This window comes from Benincasa hispida, chromosome 4, assembly GCF_027475165.1.
Source record: "Benincasa hispida cultivar pf3 chromosome 4, pf3_genome.v1.1, whole genome shotgun sequence".
NCBI classification, from domain to species: Eukaryota; Viridiplantae; Streptophyta; class Magnoliopsida; order Cucurbitales; family Cucurbitaceae; genus Benincasa; species Benincasa hispida.
In genome coordinates, this window is record NC_143481.1 from 51276764 (window position 1) to 51282763 (window position 6000).

Consider the following 6000-nt stretch of genomic DNA (forward strand, 5'->3'; position numbering starts at 1 on the left):
GACACACGTGGGGGTAAGCCAAAATGAAGAGCGTATCCAGGTTCAACGCCGCATTTGAATAAGTCACTGGAAATTTTTGAAGTGTTTTGAACGAACACATTCTCAAAAGTTAAACGCAAAGTTGCGATGAATGAATAAAAAGTTTTTTAATGAAGGCTTGCTGGATTTAAACTTAGAAAAGATCTTTTTGAAGAAGCAACCAAAGTGGAAGAGAGCATTGCAGCGATGGTTAGAGGTATGAGTAAATTATATTCTGAGAAACTGGTCATCGTAAAGGAAAGCAAGAAGGTATTTTGAAGAGAAACTTCGAAAGAGGAAAAACCCATTTTCTGGGAGGAGGCATGATTTTGATGGAGGTTGGAATTTCTCTCTGTATCAATTAGTCTCTATGGTAATTTTGTTTCCTACCTAGGTTACATTTTAATTTCTTTTTTATTTGTAATCAACAACTTGTAATTCTTCATGAATTTGTCTATAGATTTATGAAGTAATTGAATCTTGTTTCTATTTCAAGAGTTCTTGCAAATTCTTTTGAGTTTTCTACTTTTCTTTATCATTAGGAATCTGAATTTGAGCATTCTTGAATCTAATTTTAATTCTTGAAACATGTTGAATGATCTATATCTTGAGCATGTTTTGCCTACATGCTTGGTTTTGTCACATTCACTCATGATTGAATACGTTTCTTTTAATGTGTTCAATAGAATGTCTAGCCAATATCTTCAAGAGGCAATAGTAATTGTGTGTTGAATGGTTGACTAATCTAGGACACACTAATTACTAGATTTGGAGAAAATTTGGTTAATTGAGTAACCTATCTTAACAATTAATCGACGCAATTGAATCCTAGAACTTAATGCACGTGTTTTCTCTTCTATATGACCACTAAGGAACCCAATACAGGTAGAAGCATGTAGATAGATTAGGCTTAGGGCTATCCTACCTTAATCGTTGATTAGGACGCTTGCTTGATTAGGTTGTGCTAGTTGTCTGCCTTTGTAAAGACTAGTTTAATCTATATTAAGTAAGTAGCTCTGGACACCAATTTTCAAAATTTGGTTAATTGATTAGGTTGTGCTAGTTGTCTGCCTTTATAAATATTGTTTATTTCGGGTTAGGTAGAATTAATGAAACCTACTTGGCTTCGGACACCAATTTTCAAAATTCAATAGGCTAAGTTGTTTTTCCAAATCTCTCAAATCATCCCTTCGGTTGGATGATTTAGTCTACAAATCATTTAGAAAATAAGAGCAAAGTATATTTCTGCAATTACTTCCTTAATTTATTATGCTTAAGCTCAATCTCTACTTTAATGTTTTCTTAATTTTAGATCAGCCTCACATATTCCTTGCGATGAATGCATATTGCATGTTAAAACCCCACAATAAAGTAGAGCAAGATATAACAATAACAAGGTGATAGAGAACTTGTAAAGCTTTAGGAAGTTCCATAAAGTAATACAACTCCATAAACAATCTATATAATCATAACGAGAAAAAAAAAATTATTTTTCTCAAAAATATCTTCTTAATTTTTCTTCCCAATTTGTATTGAGAATCTTTTCTAATTTCGAACCATAACCTTAGCAATCTCATAATCACAATATAATATCATATCTCAAAATTTCTTTCCAATAAACCATCCATTCATCAAGAATAAAGCAAGCCAACAATCCAATTATGTTTATATGGTCAAATTAGCTTCTTTCATACCTCTCCAGCCACCGACTTACTTGCGCTTCGCCAATAAGTCTGCTACTAGAATTTACCTTAGCCAAGAGATCTTCTTGCAGGGCAGAAGATAATCAGAGGCCTCTACCCTGCTTCAATCCTTCATGTATCATGCAGAGATAGCCAAGCATGATGACTAATCTGCTCACGGGTTGCACTGGAAATACTTCTCTCTTTTCGCTTCACAAGGGAAAAAAAATTCATTAGAAATGAAATCCAAATTTGAGCTTCAAGGGCAAATACCCAAACCTGCCCGTCCAGATGGTAATAACGACAGCACACGCATTTGGTGAAAAGATTATACTTCTACCACCACTGCGAACTACCCTTACAAACATTTATATATATACTCATTTGTGAAGCCTAAATCTTTGGACAATTTCTACATTTCTCTCAAAATTACTTTTTTTTTTCTTTTACTACGAGCCAAAAGTCCAAAATCATTCCCAACATAAAACCTATTACGAGATGGAGAGATAGTACATACCTAAAGAAATAATAAAATGAATTAGACTGTTCAAATTATAGCACTTAACGCCTTTAAAAAATTTTCTTATACTGATTTTTAAAAATGATTATTTTGGCAAACAACAGTCAATTTGATTTTAAAATAAATAAATAAATAAATTGAAGCATGCGTTGATGGAAATTTTGAATAAATTTATTTTTCTCTACATTTCAAATTGGATTCTTTCCAAAATTTCTTTAATCTCTAAATTTCATCCTTTTCTTACCTTCACCTAATGGCTATTTTTAAATCCTTCAATTTTATAATTTAGCCAAATTTTCAACTTCTTTTTTCTCTCCCAAGCAATTTTCCAGCAAGCTTTTCTCATCTCTTTTGCTCCAAAAAGTGCCAATCTCTCACAATTTATTGATCTTGATTATTTTATCTTGTGAGAAAAATTTTGGTGTGCTTTCTAGTTGTCCGAATTATGTAATCTACTCTCGTGAGAGTTTTCTTTTTGTGTGAATAAAAATTTATCAATCCATTGAAAATTTATAATAAGGCATGAGAGCACCTTGGAATTAAGTGCCATGGTTAATTCTATACCTTAAAAAGGATTTGTAGTGGTTTAATCTTGAATTTATTGAAAATCGTCAGAATAGATTAGATCCTAAAGCTGGAAAAAGTTTGATTGTGATTTGACTCTTCAACCCATAAAAAGAGTAGTAAATCGGTTTGGTTCTCACCCCTAAGAGAATTCTTGCAGGAAAATACTCAAAAGGGAATCTTGGGAGTGGAGTAGGGATTCCAAACCACTATAAAAATTATCGTTGTCATCTTTTTCTCCCAACTTTTTATTTCATACACTTAATTATTTTTATGAGAAATTTTATGCTTCGTATTTTGTTTTGATTCATTATGTTAAACATTGGTGGCTTATTTATTTATTTTAAATTGAATTAGTTTAGTTTAAATTTATAGAAAAAGTTTTTAACTTTTGAAGTAGTGGGATTTATGCCCTAAACTCGTGGTTTGTACATTGTAAACAATTTATTTATTTACATAAATAAAGTGTTATTTATTTGACCTTTAGACTTGCGTAACTCAATTGAACAAATTAAAATTCAAGGTTATTTATTGTAACTTGAACGGTATGTCATTGACATATAAGTGGATCATGTTCAAACAATAACCTAAAAGGTCTATAGTAAACGGATAAGGTTGGGTACCTTACCTGACAACACTATGGATACAACTTACTTTGTAAATGTTACAAATGATTTGATCCCAATTGTTCATGTAGAGACATGCGATTGGGGGTATCCTATAAATGAGTTTGTATACGATTGGACCATGAAATATTTAATCTCTCTTTGTAACACTATTGATTAAAGAGATTAATATTTCGAACAATGACCATATGTAACGAGATCTCAATCCCGAGTGAGCTATGAACTCCTACCTTTGATGGATCATCTCTTGATTTATATAGGTGAGAGTGGCTCGAGTCACCAACTCAATATACCTACTATTTTGGGGACGAGATTAAGTGAGGAGTTGGGAACATAGCTACACAAGATAAAATTTGCTCTTTCCCACCTTTAGGGTAAGTATATGAGTAGTTTCCTTACGTGCTGACTTCAAAACTTGAATAATAGAGCTCCACCCTCTCACAGGTCCGAAAGAGACTTAGTTTATAGTTGAACCATAAACAAATTGTTTATTAGAAGATCGGTGCTACTTAAGGACAAAGAGATAATTACAGGGGTAAAATGGTTATTTGATTCAGCTGTAATCACGAACAACTTGTCAAGGATCGAGTTATTTATAATGGTTATATCCATGGACACAACTTTATCTATAGTGCAAAAAGTGTAGCTATGGGTCTTTAGTAAACTGCCTCATAGTTAATGAACGTTGATTAATTTAATTAAAGAGTTTAATTAATTAATCTCAAATCATTGGAGCTTATAATCTGTAGGTACATTAGGTCCTCATGCTAGCTCACCACGAATAAAACAAGGACCAAAAGTTTTGAATAAATTCAAAACTAGTCAAATTATTTAGGAAAATATATATATTACTTGTATATGATATGATTAATATAAAATATAATATATAATGATACATTATAATATATAGTTAATTATAAACATAATTTATAATTAAAACTATATATTAATTGGGAAAATTAATATGATTCAAATATTGAGTTAATATAAATATTATTTATATTAAACTATAGGTTTAAAATTAATGTGAATGAGATTCATATTAAAACTATAGGTTATGAGATAGACGTGCATTTAAACATGATTCAAATGTTTAATTAAATATTCGGTGTTTAATTATTATTTAAATTAACAATTAATTTAAGTAATTTAATTATATTTTATTTTAATTAATTAAATTAAATTAATTTAGTTAAATGGATAATTTCCTAGAATGGTGGAGTGGGAAGGGAGTTATAACTCTCGTCCCTTCATTATATGTAGTGTGTGTTATTCTGCAAATATTCAGATTTTTTTTGTTTTTTTACTTAAAACAAAATACTCCCTCATTACTCTCTCTCAATTTTTTCTCAATATACAGAGAAGAAATTTCTCTCCCAATTACTCCCTCTCAATTCAAAGGAAGGATCCCACAATCTGGTCTTTGCGAGAGATATAGCAGAGAAGGCCATTTGGAGGCGTCCTGTAATTGTGCAGAGAAGAATCATATGTTGGAATTTTGGTGAAGACAATCTTCAAAGGTGATTCTATTGTTGATTTTATGCTTAACCTAACTATTTTGTTTCACATTTTTGTATTTTCATCTTTCCAATTTCAAAACAAAAGAAATAAATAGCTTTCGTTGCGGGATCTGATCCTTTTAGAAGCAACCCCATTCACCTCCTCTAGTGTTGTCATACAATCCTACCAATTACATTTAATTTGGTATATCAATTGTGTAATATATATATTGCATATTCCATATATTGGTTGATTGATCAATGATTTAGAGAGAGAAAGCATATCAATGATATTGTCGATATACCAAATATGAAGTATTTAATTCACAATTATATTATTATACTTAAAGCATAACATTTGGTGTTTCAAATTTATATCAATATTAAAAATGCATTTCAAATAATCATTGGTGTATCAATAGTATATTATCATTCATTCAAAATATAATACTAAATATTACATCAATGTATTAGTAACTTATTGACACTCATTAAAAATCTATTTCATGTACATCATTGGTGCATTAGTATTATATTAGCACTCCTTATAAATCCATTTCAAGTCTAACATTGGTGTATCAACAAAATGCTAATTACATTCCATTTTAACTTAAATTTCAAGTATAATATTGGTGTATGAATAATATATGAATGTTAATTAAAAATTCATTTCAAGTATAACATTGGTTTATCATTAGTACATCAATACTTCTTAAAAATATATTGGGTTCTTTAGACAACTAGACAAAAGGTAATAATCTTTTTAAAAAATGGCCAACAAAGTTTCCACTTATACAAATGACCAAAAGACTCCAATGGTAAATTAAAGTATTAAAACAAAGGATAAATATACCCCTAATTAAATACCTACATTTTTTTGTGTATTTAAAAACAAAATCTACAGAATTAAACCAAATCTTATTATCTAACCACTCAATTTTAAATAAAAATCTTCCTAAAATAAAAGTTGATTACAGAAAACCCTAATGCAACAAAAAAAAAAAATTGTTGATTGCACTTTGTATCCCACTACCCAATAAAAGCACTCAAATCCCCTAAGTTTTGGAAATTTGTAAAACATTTGAAGTAAA